The sequence below is a fragment of the Eumetopias jubatus genome, unplaced genomic scaffold, assembly GCF_037043125.1.
Source record: "Eumetopias jubatus isolate StellerSeaLion01/CBP00866 unplaced genomic scaffold, mEumJub1_p1.0 scaffold_45, whole genome shotgun sequence".
NCBI lineage: Eukaryota > Metazoa > Chordata > Mammalia > Carnivora > Otariidae > Eumetopias > Eumetopias jubatus.
Window position 1 is genome coordinate 524,288 of NW_028274851.1, and position 19,559 is coordinate 543,846.

A 19,559-nucleotide genomic window follows, 5' to 3' on the forward strand; every position below is an offset into this window, starting at 1 on the left:
ACAGGCCTGAGTAAATATTACTTTGTTAACCTTTGTTTGTGATGTAACTATATAGGTATTGATTTGCAATTTAAGATGCGTTCTTGGAGAGAGTCTAAGGTGGTGGAGGATTAGGAGACCTTAATTCTATCTGCTCCCAAGAATTCAGCTAGAGGCCTATCAAACCATTGTAAATACCTGTGAACTCAACCAGCATGGAATGGAAGAGAAGCTGCAAGTCTACAAATACAAAAGTGACTACTTTCTGCAAGCTAGGAGGTGGAAAAAGCGAATGCGAGGCCATATGTGGGCAGATAAACTGCAGGGGTGGGAACCCCCGTAAGCTGGCTACCGGAAAGTGACATAGTAGCAGAATGCAAAGTCAGAACTTTTAGAAGTCAGCTCCAGTGAGGGATGTCCCTGCCTGAAAAGTACTCAGGTGGCAAAAGAGGGCAGAATCCTAGGTGGGACAGCGTAGCCTCAGAATCCCCAGGATCACAGACATAACATGGGTGCCTGAGTGGGGCAGAGCTCCCAGGTGTGGAAGCAGGGGAAGCTGGCTGGAATCAGCGAGCCCAGAAGTGGCCTCTCGGCTCAGGGATTCCATATACCACGAAGAACAGCCTGCTCAGGTGACTGCTCTCCAAGCAGGGGCCCAACAAGCAGCAGAACCAGGGAGGACCCCCGCCCCCATCCTCCTCTGGGGAGCAAAGGCTCAGGGTGTTCACCACAGGAGTCTTCAGGGTTTGGAGACTCGAACGGGATCCCGGCCAGAGATACAAATGCTCAGTCACAGGCTGGGTGAACAGAGACAGTGGACGGAGACCAGGGAGAAAAAAGTGACTGATTGTTTTTCCCTGACAGAGCAATGAAGAGTGGGGCCTCGAGCTCTTGGCTCCAGGGTTGGAATTTGGGAGGCTGCCATTTTCATTCTCATCCTCTAATGAAGTGGGGAAAGCCTTCAGGGAACAAAAGCCACACAGAGCAAACCAGACCAGGTTACTTAGGCTGGCCCTCTGGCAAGGGCGGTACAATTCCGCGCTGGCAAAAACACTTGAAAATCAATGCAACAAGCCCCTCCCCACGATCAGCAAGAACATCCATCCAAGAACAAGTATACCGATCATTGAGAACTGCAAGACTCCAGTGCTAGGGAAATATATCATGTAGGATTCATGTTTTTTTTTTTTTTTCCCCCAGGAATCTTGACTCTTTCCATTTTAATTCCTTTGCTCTTTCATTTTTCCACCAATTTCTTATTTGATCAACTCTTTTCTTTTTTTTTTTAAGATTTTATTTATTTATTTAATTGACCGAGAGAGAAAGTGACACTGAGAGAGGGAACACAAGCAGGGGGAGTGGGAGAGGGAGAAGCAGGCTTCCTGTCGAGCAGGGAGCCTGATGCGGGGCTAGATCCCAGGACCCTGGGATCATGAGCTGAGCCGAAGGCAGTCGCTTAACCATCTGAGCAACCCAGGTGCCCCATATCCACTCTTTTCTTAAAATCTTTTTAAATTTTCATGTGTACAGTTACATTCTATCCTTCCACTGCATTTAATTTTGTTTTTGGAAATATTTACGTATTTCTTTCCTTACAGTGTTGGGATGCAGTTTCCTCTAACAGACCAAATACACCCAGAACCTAATGTATGGCTAACGTTCTCTTCACCTGTCTAATCATATTCTCTTTTATTGCCCTCTCTTCTTCTTCTTTCGGTCTGTTTGTTTTGGGGGGTTTTTTGTTTTGTTTTCTTAAAGTTGGAAAATTTTCATCTTTACAGATACATTCAATTCTTTCAATGTATTTAATTTATTATTCAGCCATCAGAAACGATGAATACCCACCATTTGCAACGACATGGATGGAACTGGAGGGGATTATGTTAAGTGAAGTAAGTCAAACAGAGAAAGACTATTCTCATACGGTTTCACTCATATGTGGAACATAAGCGGTAGCACAGACGACATAGGGGAAAGGAAAGAAATCCAAAGGGAGCAAAATCAGAGACGGAGATGAACCATGAGAAACTATGGACAGCAAGAAACAATCTGGAGGTTTGAGAGGGGAGAACGGTGGGAGGAGGGGGTAACAGGGTGATGGGTATTGAGGAGGGCATGTGGTATGATGAGCACTGGGTGTTATACTTAACTAATGAATCACTGAACACTGCATCAAGGACTAATTATGTACTATACAGTGGCTAATGGAACAAAATTAAAAAATTCATTTTTGTATATATAAGTTTTTCTTTCTTTACAATTTTGAGATGCAGTTTCCTCTAACAAACTAAACAAAATACACTCAGGATAGAGTTTATAACTGTTCTGTTCACCTGTGTGTATATTCTTTTATTCTATTTGATTATTGTCATTTAATTTTCATTTTTATAGTTAGGTTCAATTTTAGTTTTTACATTGTCTTCAACATTATTTTTGTACATATATAAGTTTTTTTTTTCTTTACAGTTTTGGGATCTCGTTTTCTACCAAACAGACCAAAATCCACACGGGATGCAGTAAACTGTTTACTATATATTTCTCTCGGGGCATTGTTGGCATTTTAGTATTTTGTTCTCTCATTCATCAATCCTTTGCCAGACAGAATAAGATGGAAAAACTCACCTCAAAAAAGAGAACAAGACACAGTACTGATTGTCAGGGACCTCATCGGTATGGACAGAAGTAGGATATTGGAACTTGAGTTCAGAATACTGATTAGAGAGATAACTAGCTGGGCTTGAAAAAAGCATAGGCAACACTAGAGAATCCTTTCCTAGAGAAACAAAAGAACTAAAATCTAATCAAGTCAAGATCAAAAAGGCTATTAATGAGATGCAATCAAAAATGGAGGCTCTAACCCCTAGGATAAATGAGGCAGAACAGAGAATTAGGGATATAGAAGACAAAATAATGCAGAAAAAAAAGCCTAGGAAAAGAGAGATAAACAACGACTGGATCATGTGGGGAGAATTTGGGAGATAACTGATACCATAAAGTGAGACAATAATAGAATAATTGGTATCCCACAAGAAGAGGGGAGAGACAGGGGCAGAAGTCAGGTTGGAGCAAATTATAGCAGAGAACTTCCCTAATCTGGAAGACGAAACAGGCATCCAAGTCCAAGAGGCACAGAGAATCCCCCTCAAAATCAATAAAAATAGGTCAACACCCTAACGTATAATAGTGAAACTTGCAAATCTCAGATACAAAGAGAAACTCTTGACAGCAAGCTCAGGCCAACAGGTCATTACCCTACAATGGGAGACACCTAAGACTGGCAGCCACGATTACTTTAGCTAGCTAGGATGTCCATCAAAATACAAGGAGAGATAAACAGCTTCCAGGACAAAAAGAAATGAAAAGAACTTCTGATTACCAAACCAGCCCTACAAGAAATACTAAAAGGGATCCATGAAGCAAAGAGAGAGCCCCAAAGTAACACAGACAAAAAAGGAACAGAGACAGTATACAGAAACAGTGACTTTACAGGTAATCCAATGGCACTAAATTCGTATCTTCCAATAGTTACTCTGAATGTAAATGGGCTAAATGCCCCAATCAAAAGGCAGAGGATCAGATTGGATGAAAAAACAAGACGCATCAATATGCCATCTGAAAGAGACTCAATTCAGACACAAAGACACCTCCAGATTGAAAGTGAAGAGGTGGAAATTGGGGCGGAACAAGATGGCGGAGGAGTAGGAGACCTAGATTTCGTTTGGTCTCAGGAATTCAGCTGAATAGGGTTCAAACCATTCTGAACACCTACGAACTCAACAGGAGATCGAACAGGAGAGTAGGAACAACTCTCTGAACAGAGAACCGACCACTTACTGGAAGGTAGGGCGTGCGGAGAAGTGAATCCGAGGTGATATTCGGGAGGATAGACGGCGGGGGAGGGGCCTCCGCCAACCGCTTCTGGCAAGTGCTAGAGCCGCGGAGCACAAAATAGGACCTTTCAGAAGTTGGCTTGGCGGAGGGACGTCACTGCAGTGGGTAAGCGGGGCGTGGAATCCTCCCGGGACAGTGTGGTCTCAGGACCCTTGGGGTCACAGAGAGACCAGGGGTGCCTGAGTGCGCCAGAGCTCCCAGGTATCAGAGCGGGGAAGCCGGCTGCAGAGACGGAGCAGAGTCGTGGGCTCTCAGCTCGGGGTTGCCATAAACTGTGATCTGCGGCCCAGTCAGGGCACGACTCCTCCAGCTGGGACCCAGCAGGCGGCAGATCCGGGGAGATTCCCTTTCCTTCCCGGGGAGGAGCGGTGCGGGAACGCACTGCAGGGATCTGCTGGGTTTGGAGACTCCGCGCGGGGTCGGGTGCCAGAGATAGCAACGTTCGATCACAGGCCGGGTGAGCACGGAGTGCGGCCGGAGACCGGGGACAAGGAAGTGACTGCTTTTCTCTGGGGGCACACTGAGGAGCGGGGCCCCGAGTTCTCAGCTCCTCCGGGTGGAGATTGGGAGGCCACCATTTCTGCCCTGGTCCTCCAAGGCTGTACCGAGAGCTTGCAGGGAACAAAAGCTCCTGAGAGCAAACCGGAGCAGCTTCCTTAGCCCGGAACGACAAGGGCGGGGCAATTCCACCTCCGGCAAAGACATTTGGAAACCACAGCAACAAGCCCCTCCCCCAGAAGATCAGCACAAACAGCCAGCAAGCCAAGACCAAGTTGATCGATCAAGGAGAATGGGAGAACTCCAGCGCTAGGGGAATACTGCACCTAGATTCATGGCTTTTTTTTTTTTTTTTTACCATGATTCATTATTTCATCAAAGTTAATTTTTGTTGACTGTTTTTTTTTATTTTTCTTTTTCCATTTTTCAACCAACATCTTATCAATCCCTTTTTTTAAAAAACAAAAAACATTTTTTATTTTTCATTTTTAGAATCATATTTTATCCCTTCATAGTAGTTACCCTTATTTTTGGCATAAATATATAAGTTGTTATCTCTTTAAAATTTTGAGTTACAATTTCTTCTAACAGATCAAAATATACCCTAAATCACTAGTGTATGGCTTGTTCTAGTCTCCTGCCTGATCACATTCTCTCCCTGTTCCTTTTTTTTTTTCTTAAATCTTCTTTCTTTTTTCAAACAACTTATCTTACCAAGTCCTTTTAGAAAATCTTTTATAATTTTCATCTTTACAGTCATCTTCCATCCCTTCATTGTATCAACTTTATTTTGTACATAAATGACTTTCTTCGTTTAAAATTTTAGGAGGCACTTTTACTAACAGACCAAAATACGCCCAAAATCTAGTGTGTGGCACTGACCTATGCACTAGCCTGATCATATTTGATCATATTCTGCTTTTTTTGAATTGTTTTCTTTTTGTTTTTATCTTTTTTTTCTTTTTCTTTTTCTCTTTCTTTTTTCTTTCTTTCCCTTTCCTTTCCCCTGGTTTCAGGTCTTTTCTGATTAGTATACAGTATATTTGCTGGGGACGTTGTAAACCTGTTAGCATTTTGTTCACTCATTCATCTATTCTCCTCTGGACAAAATGACAAGACGAAAGAAATCACCTCAGCAAAAAGAACAAGAGGTAGTACCGTCAGCCAGGGACCTACTCAATACAGACATTAGTACGATGTCGGACCTAGAGTTCAGAATCATGACTTTAAAGATACTAGCTGGGCTTGAAAAAAGCGTGGAAGTTATTAGAGAAACCCTTTCTGGAGAAATCAAAGAACTAAAATCTAACCAACTCGAAATCAAAAAGGCTATTTATGAGGTGCAATCAAAAATGGGGGCACTAACTGCTAGGATAAATGAGGCAGAAGAGAGAATCAGCGATATAGAAGACCAAATGATGGAAACTAAAGAGGCTGAGAAAAAGAGAGAGAAACAACTACAGGATCACGAGGGCAGATTCGAGAGATAAGGGATACGATAAGAGGAAACAACATTAGAATAATTGGGATCCCAGAAGAAGAAGAGAGAGAGAGAGGGGCAGAAGGTATATTGGAGCAAATTATAGCAGAGAACTTCCCTAATGTGAGGAAGGAAACAGGCATTAAAATCCAGGAGGCACAGAGAACCCCTCTCAAAATCAATAATAAGAGGTCAACACCCCGACATCTAATAGTAAAACTTACGAGTCTCAGAGACAAAGAGAAAATCCTGAAAGCAGCTCGGGAGAAGAGATATGTAACCTAAAATGGTAGAAATATTAGATTGGCAATAGACCTATCCACAGAGACCTGGCAGGCCAGAAATGACTGGCAAGATATCTTCAGAGCACTAAACGAGAAAAATATGCAGCCAAGAATACTATATCCAGCTAGGCTATCATTGAAAATAGAAGGAGAGATAAAAAGCTTCCAGAACAAACAAAAACTAAAGGAATTTGCAAACACGAAACCAGCCCTCCAAGAAATATTGAGAGGGGTCCTCTAAGCAAAGAGAGAACCTAAAAGCAGCAAAGAGCAGAAACGAACACAGACAACAGACAGTTAACAGTCACCTTACAGGTAATACAATGGCACTAAATTAATACCTTTCAATAGTTACCCTGAATGTAAATGGGCTAAATACCCCAATCAAAAGACACAGGCTATCAGATCAAGACCCATCGATATGCTGTCTGCAAGAGACTCATTTTAGACCCAAAGACACCCCCAGATTGAAAGTGAGGGGGTGGAAAACCATTTACCATGCTAATGGACACTAAAAGAAACCTGGGGTGGCAATCCTTATATCAGACAAACTAGATTTTAAAACAAAGACTGTAATAAGAGATGAGGAAGGACACTATATCCTACTTAAAGGGTCTATCCAACAAGAAGATCTAACAATTGTAAATATCTATGCCCCGAACATGGGACCAGCCAATTATATAAGGCAATTAATAACAAAAGCAAAGAAACACATTGACAACAATACAATAATAGTGGGGGACTTTAACAACCCCCTGACTGAAATGGACAGATCATCTAAGCAAAAGATCAACAAGGAAATAAAGACTTTAAATGACACACTGGACCAAATGGACTTCACAGACATATTCAGAACATTCCATCCCAAAGCAACGGAATACATATTCTTCTCTAGTGCCCATGGAACATTCTCCAGAATTGATCACATCCTAGGTCACAAATCAGGTCTCAATCGGTACCAAAAGATTGGGATCATCCCCTGCATATTTTCAGACCACAATGCTTTGAAACTAGAACTCAACCACAAGAGGAAAGTCGGAAAGAACTCAAATACATGGAGGCTAAAGAGCATCCTACTAAAGAATGAATGGGTCAACCAAGAAACTAAAGTAGAATTAAAAAAATTCATGGAAACCAATGAAAATGAAAACACAACTGTTCAAAATCTTTGGGATACAGCAAAGGCAGTCCTGAGAGGAAAGTATATAGCAATACAAGCCTTTCTCAAGAAACAAGAAAGGTCTGAAATACACAACCTAACCCTACACCTAAATGAGCTGGAGAAAGAACAGCAAATAAAGCCTACACCTAGCAGGAGAAGAGAAATCATAAAGATCAGACCAGAAATCAACGAACTAGAAACCAAAAGAACAGTAGAACAGATCAACGAAACTAGGAGCTGGTTCTTTGAAAGAATTAACAAGATGGATAAACCCCTGGCCAGACTGATCTAAAAGAAAAGAGAAATGACCCAAATCAACAAAATCATGAATGAAAGAGGAGAGATCACAAACAACACCAAAGAAATACAAACAATTATAAGAACATATTATGAGCAACTCCATGCCAGCAAATTAGATAACCTGGAAGAAATGGGTGCATTCCTAGAGATGTATCAAGTACCAAAACTGAACCAGGAAGAAATAGAAAACCTGAACAGACCTATAACCACTAATGAAATTGAAGCAGACATCAAAAATCTCCCAAGAAACAAAAGCCCAGGGCCAGATGGCTTCCCAGGGGAATTCTATCAGACATTTAAAGCAGAATTAATACCTATTCTCCTGAAACTGTTCCAGAAAAGAGAAATGGAAGGAAAACTTCCAAATTCATTTTATGAGGCCACCATTACCTTGATCCCAAAACCAGACAAAGACCCCATCAAAAAGGAGAATTACAGACCAATATCCTTGATGAACATGGAGGCAAAACTTCTCACCAAAATACTAGCCAATAGGATCCAACAGTACATTAAAAGGATTATTCAACACGACGAAGTGGGATTTATCCCTGGGCTGCAAGGCTGGTTCAACATCCGCAAATCAATCAACGTGATACAATACATTAACAAAAGAAAGAACAAGAATCATATGATCCTCTCAATAGATGCAGAAAAAGCATTTGACAAAATACAGCATCCTTTCTTGATCAAATCTCTTCAGAGTATAGGGTAGAGGGTACATACCTCAATATCATAAAAGCCATCTACGAAAAACCTGCAGCGAATATCATTCTCAATGGGGAAAGGCTGAGAGCCTTTCCCCTAAGGTCAGGAACGCGGCAGGGATGTCCAATCTCACCACTGCTATTCAACAGAGTATTAGAAGTCCTAGCCACAGCAATCAGACAACAAAAAGAAATCCAAGGCATCCAAATTGGCAAAGAGGAAGTCAAACTCTCACTCTTTGCAGATGATATGATACTGTATGTAGAAAACCCAAAAGTCTCCACCCCAAAACTGCTAGAACTCATACAGGAATTCAGTAAAGTAGCAGGCTAGAAAATCAATGCACAGAAATCAGTAGCATTCCTATACACCAACAACAAGACAGAAGAGAGAAAACTGAAGGTGTCTATCCCATTTACAATTACACCCAAAACCATTAGATACCTAGGAATAAATCTAACCAAAGAGGCAAAGGATCTGTACTCAGAAAACTATAAAATACTCATGAAAGAAATTGAAGAAGTCACAAAGAAATGGAAAAACGTTCCATGCTCATGGATTGGGAGAATCAACATTGTGAAGATGTCAATGCTACCTAGAGCAATCTACACATTCAATGCAATTCCCATCAAAATACCATCCACTTTTTTCAAAGAAATGGAACAAATAATCCTAAAATTTGTATGGAACCAGAAGAGACCCAGAATAGCCAGAGGAATACTGAAAAAGAAAAGCAAAGCTGGCGGCATCACAATACCGGACTTCCAGCTCTATTACAAAGCTGTCATCATCAAGACAGTATGGTACTGGCACAAAAACAGACACATCGATCAATGGAACAGAATCGAGAGCCCAGAAATGGACCCTCAACTCTATGGTCAACTTATTTTTGACAAAGCAGGAAAGAATGTCCAATGGCCAAAAGACAGTCTCTTCAACAAATGGTGTTGGGAAAATTGGACAGCCACATGCAGAAGAATGAAACTGGACCATTTCCTTACACCACCCACAAAAATAGACTCCAAATGCTTGAAAGACCTAAACGTGAGACAGGAGTCCATCCAAATCCTAAAGGAGAACACAGGTAGCAACCTTTTCGACCTTAGCTGCAGCAACTTTTTCCTAGAAACATCGCCAAAGGGATGGGGAGCCAGGGCAAAAATGAACTATTGGGATTTCATCCAGATAAAATGCTTTTGCACAGCAAAAAAACAGTCCACAAAACCAAAAGACAACCGACAGAATGGGAGAAAATATTTGCAAATGACATATCAGATAAAGGGCTAGGATCCAAAATCTATAAAGAACTTATCAAACTCAACACCCAAAGAACAAATAATCCAATCAAGAAATGGGCAGAAGACATGAACAGACATTTCTCCAAACAAGACATCCAAATGGCCAACAGGCACATGAAAAAGTGCTCAACATCGCTTGGCATCAGGGAAATCCAAATCAAAACCTCAATGAGATACCACCTCACACCTGTCAGAATGGCTAAAATTAACACGTCAGGGAACGACAGATGTTGGCGGGGATGTGGAGAAAGGGGAACCCTCCTACACTGTTGGTGGGAATGCAAGCTGGTGCAACCACTCTGGAAAACAGTATGGAGGTTCCTCAAACACTTGAAATTAGAGCTACCATTCGATCCAGCAATTGCACTGCTGGGTATTTACCACAAAAATACAAATGTAGGGACCCGAAGGGGTACGTGTACCCCAAAGTTTAGAGCAGCAATGTTCACAATAGCCAAACTGTGGAAAGAGCCAAGATGCCCATCGACAGCTGAATGGATAAAGAAGATGTGGTATGTATACACAATGGAATATTATGGAGCCATCAAAAGGAATGAGAACTTGCCATTTGCAATGACGTGGATGGAATTGGAGGGTGTTATGCTGAGTGAAATAAGTCAATCAGAGAAAGACATGTATCACATGACCTCACTGACATGAGGAATTCTTAATCTCAGGAAACAAACTGAGTGTTATTGGAGTGGTGGGGGGTGGGAGGGGTGGGGTGGTTGGATGATAGACATTGGGGAGGGTATGTGCTACAGTGAGCGCTGTGAATTTTGCAAGACTGTTGAATCACAGATCTGTACTTCTGAAACAAATAACGCAACATATTTTAAGAAAAAAGAAAAAGAAGAAGATAACAGGAGAGGAAGAAAAGGGGAGTATGTCAGAGGGGGAGACGAACCATGAGAGATGATGGACTCTGAAAAATAAACTGAGGGTTCTAGAGGAGAAGGGGGTAGGGGGATGGGTTAGCCTGGTGATGGGTATTGAGGAGGGCACGTTCTGCATGGAGCACTGGGTGTTATAAACAAACAATAAATCATGGAACACTGCATCAAAAACTAATGATGTAATATATGGTGATTAACATAACAATAAAAAAATTAAGAAAAATGAAAAGTTGGAAAACAAATTTTCATGCTAATGGACATCCAAAGAAAGCTAGGGTGGCAATCCCTATATTAGATTTAAAATCAAAGACTGTAAGAAGAGATGAGGAAGGACACTGCATCATCATTAAAGGGTCTATCCGACAAGAAGATCTAACAATTTTAAATATGTATGCCCTAAACATGGGGGCAGCCAGTTTGTAACAAATTTAAAGAATCACATCGGTAATAATACAAGGATAGTAGGGGATGTTAACACCCCACTCACTGCAATGGACAGATCATCTAAGCAGAAAATCAACAAGGAAACAAGGGTTTTGAATAACACACTGGACCAGATGGGCTTCACAGGTATATTCAAAGCATTCCACCCTAAAGCAACACATACACATTCTTCGGAAGTGCACATGGAACACTCTCCAGAATTGATCACATACTGGCTCACAAATCGGTAAGAAAAGAGGGGATCAGTCCCTGCGTATTTTTGGACCACAATCCTTTGAAATTGGAATTCAATCAGCAGAGGGAATTTGGAAAGAACTCAAATACATGGAGACTAAAGAGCATCTTGCTAAAGAATGAATGGGACAACCAGGAAATTAAGGAAGAACTTAAAAACTCATGGAAACAAATGAAAAGGAAAACACAACTACTGAAGAACGTTGGGATGCAGCAAAGGCAGACCTAACAGGGAAAGAGATACCACTACAAGCATTTCTCAATGAACAAGGAAGGTTTCAAAACACAACCCTAACACGATGCCTAAAGAAGCTGGAGAAAGAACTTTAAATAAAGCCTGAACCCAGCAGGAGAAGAGAAATAAGATTAAGGCAGAAATCAAGATAATAGGAACCAAAGGAACAATAGAACAGATCAACGAAGCTAGGAGCTGGTTCTTTGGAAGAATTAATAAGATTGAGAAAACCCTGCCCAGACTTATCAAATGAAAAGAGAAAGGACCCAAATAACTAAAATCCTGAATGAAAGAGGAGAGATCAAAACTAACACCAAAAGATGCCAACAATTATAAGAACGTATTAAGAGAAACTAAATGCCAACAAATTAGGCAATCTGGAAGAAATGGATGCATTCCTAGAGACGTCTGAACTATCAAAACTAAACTAGGAAGACATAAAGAACCTGAAGAGATCCATAAACAGCAAGGAAACTGAAGAAGTCAGTAATCAAAGATCTCCCAACAAACAAGAGCCCAGGGCCAGACGCCTTCCCAGGGGAATGCTACCAAACATTTAAAGCAGAAATAATACCCATTCTTCTAAAGTGGTGTCAAAAAACAGAAATGGAAGGAACACTTCCAAACTCCTTCTATGAGAACAGCATTACCTCAATCCCAAAACCAGACAAAGACCCCCCACTAAAAAGGAGAATTATAGAACAATACCCCTGATGAACATGGATGCAAAAATTCTCACCAAAATACTAGCCAATAGGATCCAACAGTCCATTAAAAGGATTATTCACCACGACAAAGTGGACCTTATTCCTGGACTGCAAGGATGGTTCAACCTGTGCAAATCAATCAGTGGGATACTCAACATTAATAAAAGAAAGGACAAGAAATATAGGATCCTGTCAATAGATGCAGAAAAAGCACTGGACAAGTAGAGCATCCTTTCTTGATTAAAACTCTTCACAGTGTAGGGATGGATGGCACATGCCTCAATATCATAAAAGCCATCTATGAAAAGCCCATTCATTCTCAATGGGGAAACACTGACAGCTTTTCCCCTAAGGACAGGAACATGACAGGGATGTCCACAATCACCACAGCTGTTCAACATTGTCCTAGACTCAGCAGTCAGATAACAAAAAGAAATAAAAGGCATCTGAATCAGCAAAGAAGAAAGCAAACTCTCACTCTCTGCAGATGACACGATACTCTATATGGAAAACCCAAAAGACCACACCCCAAAACTGCTAGACTCTTACGGGAATTCAGCAATGTGGCAGGATATAAAATCAATGCACAGAAATCAATTGCATTTCTATACACAAACAATGCCAAAGAAGAAAGAGTAATTAAGGAGTCGATCCTGTATACAACTGAACTTACAAGCAGAAGACACCAAGGAATAAACCTAACCAAAGAAACAAAGGACTGGTCCTCTGAAAACTACAGAACACTCATGAAAGAAATTGGAAAGACACAAAGAAATGGAAAAACGTTCCATGATCATAGACTGGAAGAACTAATATTAGTAAAATATCTATGCTACCTAGAGCAAATTCTACCTTCAATGAAATCCCTATCAAATACAATCCGCTTTTTTCAGAGAGCCGGAAGAAATAATTCTAAAATTTGTACAGAACAAGAAAAGACCCCAAAGACCCAAAGGAATGTTGAAAAAGAAAACCAAAGCTGGTGGCATCACAATTCCAGACTTCAAGCTCTATCACAAAGCTGTCATCAAGACAGTATGGTACTGGCACAAAAACTGACCCACAGATCAATGGGACAGAATGAGAGCCCAGAAATGGACCCTCAAGTCTATGGTCAACTAATTTTTGACAAAGCAGGAAAGCATATCCAATGGGTAAAAAACAGTCTCTGCAACAAATGGTGTTGGGAAAATTGGACAGCCACATGCAGAAGAATAAAAGTGGACCATTTCTTTACACCATATTCAAAATGGATGAAAGACCTAAATATAAGAGGGGAAACAAACAAAATCCTAGAGGAGGACACAGGCCATGACATCTATGACCTCGGCCAGAGCAACTTCTTGCTAGATAAGTCCCCAAAGGCAAAAATGAACTATTGGGACTTCATCAAGACAAAAAGCCCTTGCAAAACAAAGAAACAGTCGACAAAACTGAAAGACAACTGAGAGAATGGGTGAAGATATGGTAAATGACATTACAAATAAAGGGCCAGTATCCAAGATCTGTAAAGATCTTATCAAACTCAACACCCAAAGAACAAATAATCCAGTCAAGAAATAGGCAGAAGATATGAATAGACATCTCTCCAAAGAAGACATCCAAATGGCCAAATAGACACATTTAAAGATACTCCACATCACTTGGCATCAGGGAAATACAAATCAAAAGCACAATGAGATACCACCTCACAGCAGTCAGAATGGTAAAATTACTAAGTCAGGACGTGACAGATGTTGGCAAGGATGTGAAGAAAGGGGAACCGCTTACACTGTTGGTGGAAATGCAAGCTGCTGCAGCCACACCGGAAAACAGTATCGAGGTTCCCCATGAAGTTGCAAAGAGAGCTACCCTACTACCCAACAATTGCACTACTCGGTATTTACCCAAACGATGCAAATGTAGTGATCTGAAGAGGCACCTGCACCCCAATGTTCATAGCAGCAATGTCCACAGTAGCCAAACTATGGAAAGAGCCCAGAGACCCATGGAGAGATGAATGGATAAGATGTGGTATATATACACAATGGAATATTCCACAGCCATCAAACAAATGAAATCCTGTCATTTGCAATAATGCGGATGGATAGAGGGTATTATTCTGAGCAAAATAAGTTAATCAGAAAAAGGGCGCCCGGGTGGCTCAGTTGGTTAAGCGACTGCCTTCTGCTCAGGTCATGATCCTGAAGTCCCAGGATCGAGTCCCGCAGAAGGCTCCCTGCTCAGTGGGGAGTCTGCTTCTCCCTCTCACCCTCTCACCTCTCATGCTCTCTCTCTCTCTCATTCTCTCTCTCAAATAAAATAAATAAAATCTTTAAAAAAAAGAAAAATACAATAATATATCATCTCACCAGTATACGGAATTTAAGAAACAAAACAGAGGATCATAGGGAAAAAGAGGGAAAAATAAACCAAGGCGAAATCTGAGAGATAGTCAAACATAAGGACTCTTTAATCATAGAAAGGAGACTGAGGGCTGCTGAAGGGGAGGAGGGTGGAAGATGGGGTGTCTGGGTGCCGGGCGTTAAGAAGGGCACATGATGTATGGAGAACTCTGTGTTGTATAAGACTGATATCACTGACCTCTACCTCTGAAACCAATACTACATTATATGTTGAATAACTGAATTTACATTAATACAAACCTAAAAAGAAAAAAGAAAAAAGAAAATGTATTCCTTACTATGACTAATGGTTTGAAAAATGTGTGGCAGTTGTTGATTTGTTTTTTTGTTTTGTTTTCTTTCTTTGCCCATAGCCTCTCCTGGTTCATCTTCCCCTCTAATTCCCCCCTTTCATTTTTTCCTTCCTTCTCCTAATGTCCTCCATGCTATTCCTTATGTTCCACAAATAAGTGAACTCATCCGATAACAGTCTTTCTCTGCTTGACTAATTTCACTTAGCATAATCCCCTCCAGTTCTATCCACGTCGATACAAATGTATTCATCCTTTCTGATGGCTGAGTAATATTCCACTGTATTTATGGACCACATCTTCTTTATCCCTTTGTCTGTTGAAGAGTATCTCGGCTCCTTCCTCAGTTTGGCTTGTGTGGACATTGCTGCTATGAACATTGGGGTGCATGCGCCCCTTCTTTTCACTACATCTCGGTCTTTGCAGTAAATACCCAGTAGTGCAATTGGTGGGTCATAGGGTAGCTTTATTTGTAACTTTTTGAGGTACCTGCATACTGTTTTCCAAAGTGGCTGCACCAATTTCATTCCCACCACCAATGTAAGAGGGTTCCCATTTCTCCACTACTTCTCCAACATCTGTTGTTTCATGCCTTCTTAATTTATGCCCTTCTAACTTTAAGGTGGTATCTTAATGGAGTTTTGATTTGAATTTCCCTGATGGCTTTTCTTTTTCAAATATTGAAAGATGACAAAAAGTCTTCAGGGGCGCCTGGGTGACTTAAGCATCCGACTCTTGATTTTGGTTCAAGTTGATCTCAGGGTCATGAGATCAAGCCCTGCGTTAGGGTCCATGCTCCATAGAGAGTCTTACCTGAGGTTCACTCTCTCCCTCTCAGTTTATCCTTCTCCTCTCACTCTCTCCCTCTCAAAAATAAATAAATGTATCTTTTAAAAAAGAAAAGAAAGATTACAAATAGCCTTTCTGGATATTTCTAGACACTTATCTGATGTTTTTCTGTAGGTTGACTTGTGAGCCACGTATCCCTTTTTGTTTTCTGACACAGGATAGATGTTCCAGCTGATTGAATTGGATCCCACCAAATGCCTAAGTTGAATGCTTCTTCAGTAGAGAAAAATGCTCACTCCATGGGCTACATAAGTTCCACCCAAGCCACCCTACGAGATTTGGGTGAGCAGAGCCCACGGCCCACTGGAGGGGACCAAATCCCATCCCTCTGCCCTCTCTCACCTTCCTGGGGTACTTATGTGTGGCTGTCACTGACTTCACATGCCGCTGCACTCCTCCATGAGCTGGTCCCTGACATGGGAGACGAATTCCACGGCAGGACAATAAATGACTTCAACACCTGCAGTGCAGAACCACAGTGGAGGCTCAGGGTCAGTGGCAATCAAATGTGTAGTGTAAACCATGAACAGATATTTTTCCAAAGAAGACATCGAAATGGCCATCAGAAACATGAGAAAGTGCTCAACATCTCTCGGCATCAGGGAAATCCAAATCAAAACCTCAATGAGATACCACCTCACCCCAGTCAGAATGGCTAAAATTATCAAGTCAGGAAATGACAGATGTTGGCGGGGATGCGGAGAAAGGGGAACCCTCCTACACTGTTGTTGGGAATGCAAGCTGGTGCAACGACTCTGGAAAACAGTATGGAGGTTCCACAAACTGTTGAAAATAGAGCTACCAGACGATCCAGCCATTGCACTACTGGGCATTTACCACAAAGATACAAATGTAGGGATCCGAAGGGGTACGTGCACCCTGATGTTTATAGCAGCAATGTCCACAATAGCCAAACTGTGGAAAGAGCCAAGATGTCCATCGACAGATGAATGGATAAAGAAGAGGTGGTCTATATACACAATGGAATATTATGCAGGCATCCAAAGGAATGAGATCTTGCCATTTGCAACGACGTGGATGCAACAGGGGGTGTTATGCTGAGTGACAAAAGTCAATCAGAGAAAGACATGTATCATATGAATCACTCATATGAGGAATTCGTAATCTCAGGAAAGAAACTGAGTGTTGCTGGAGTGGTGGGGGGTGGGAGGGAGGGGTGGTTGGAAGATAGGCATTGGGGTGTATATGTGCTATGGTGAGCACTGTGAATTGTGCAAGACTGTTGAATCACAGATCTGTACTTCTGAAACAATTAATGCAACATATGTTAAGAAAAAAGTAAAAGAAGAAGATAGCAGGAGGGGAAGAATAAAGGGGAGTAAGTCGGAGGGGGAGACGAACCATGAGAGATAATGGACTCTGAAAAACAAACTGAGGGTTCTAGAGGGGAGGGGGGTGGGGGGATGGGTTAGCATGGTGATGGGTATTAAAGAGGGCACATTCTGCGTGGAGCACTGTGTGTTATGCACAAACAGTGAATCATGGAACACTACATGTAAAACTAATGATGTAATATATGGTGATTAACATAACGATACAAAATTTAAAAAAAAATGAAATCAAAGAGGGAGACAAACCATAAGTGACTCTTAACAATAGGAAACAAACTGAAGGTTGCGGGAGGGGAGGTGGGTGAGGGGGATGGGGTAACTGGGTGATAGGTATTAAGGAGGGCACATGATGGGATGAGCACTGGGTGGTATATGCAACTGAAGAATAACTGAACTCTACCTCTGAAACTAATCATGGCTAATCCTTAGTTTAATTGATGGCTATTCCTTTGGATAATTTAATTAAAATAAAAAAATAATTTAAACTAATTAAAAAAAGAATATTCAGAGAAAATGCTTCTTTTGGTTATTGGTGGTAAAACAGATGTAGCCCATCAATGAGGAAAATCTTCAATTATAAGAGATGTCCTATTAAGAATAACGTCATAAAGGGGCACCCGGGTGTCTCAGTGGGTTAAGCAGCTGCCTTCGGCTCAGGTCATTTCTCAGGGTCCTGGGATCGAGCACGGCATCCGGCTCCCTGATCAGCAGGGACTCATCTTCACACTCTGCCTCTCACCTTCCATTCATGATCTTTCTTCCTCTCACAAATTATTAAATAGTATCTTAAAAACAAAGAATTGTGTCATAAGAAATGATGATACTCCTATAGATTTTTCTTATCATGGAGAAAAAAATTGATATGTTTAGTTTCTTAAATTAATAAATTATAAAAAGATACTGTCATAAGATTGCTCATATCCATACCATAAATATTAACTAAGTAGAATTTAAATAAAAAATTGAAAAGAAAAAATAATTGCTCATATCAAGATATAGGATAATGAAACAACTGTAGCATGTTTGTAAAAGAATAGAAGACATTATTTCGTCCCCCAAAACGGTTATGTCACTTGCATCTTGCTCAGCAAATAGCCTTAATTTAACAGGCAAATCTCAGCATTTATGAGTTCAAAAATGCAAACCTTCAAAATTTCATACTTTTTCCACATTCAGTGAACTTATGAGATATTCTTAAGTTTTAGACATAAATATAAAATATCAAATAAAGAAACACAGTATAATGAAATGAAATCATACTGATAAAAGGAGATTACACTTTTTATGTAACTTGTCAAGGTGGGATGATATTTTCAAATGGGCGGGAAAAGTTTCTAAAAACCTAAACAACAAATCTTGAAATTATACAAAGCTGCATGCTCATCAAAATGTCTGTTTTCTTTCTGAGGAATGATGGAAAGGATCCTTGAAAGTACACGTGAGGTATGTAAAACTCAGGAAGATACAGGAATATAATATCTGAAATAGAAAAAAGCAACAAAGGAAAATAAAAGAAAAAAGTTGGAAGTGCATGAACCAATGGATGTAAGCATCTATTTTAATATCTTAACAAAAATACCATCATGCTTTTTCTTCAAACAGTGATTCACAAATTTTGCTGAGTTTGTATAATCTTCCATATTTTTAGAAGTCGTCTTGACACTTTGAATAGAAGAAGTCAGAGTGGGATCCTGTGAATGAGCTTTAGTAAACTGCAACCAATTTAAAACTATTGAAGATTGTTACGGGTTCATGAGAAATTAGAAAACATGGCAAATCTCAGTTGAAAAGAGATAAGATGGGGCACCTGGGTGACTCAGTTCCTTAAGCGTATGTCTCAGGTCTTGATCCCAGGGTCCCGAGATCGAGTCCCATGCCGGGCTCCCTGCTCAGTGTTGAATCACCTTCTCCCTCTGCTGTGCCCCGACCCACCCCAGTGGGGCTGGCATAAAATCTTAAAAAAAAAAAAAAAAGGAAGAAGAAGTAGAAGAAGACGAAAGAAAGGAAAGGAGATGAGATAAAGAGTACATTTGAAAGGTATTATGGATGAGTTTCCTTCCAAGGAAGACAGGAAAGGATAATTATAACAAATCATGTTTCAGGTCTAAATTTAACAGTAAAATAATGGAAGTTTTAGGACATCAAGTACCGGTCAAGTTTTCAGTCATTTCCAACTACTGTAACATTGTCGGCAAAAAATAACGATTGAAAATTAATAAAAGCATGTTTAAGTGGAGGACACTCTGTGCTTTTACCTGGGGCTCTGGCTCCAGCAGAACTCAGGAAGTGGGATCTCAGCTGCTCCTTCTAGAAGGTTCTGACAGCAGTTCCTGTATCCGTGTCCCAACTGAATGCAGCTCCCATTTCTCTGAATTGCAGTCAGGATTTCTCCCCAGAAACAAGCCTGCATCTGTAACAACCCAACCACAGCATCTCTGATGTGACGTCGCAGGACCCCTCAATCCACGGATCCCTGAGTAAAACAGGTCTTGTTCAAATACTCTCAGGGAAAAGGAGGAATGAACCAGGGGAATAGCCCCCCAAATGCAA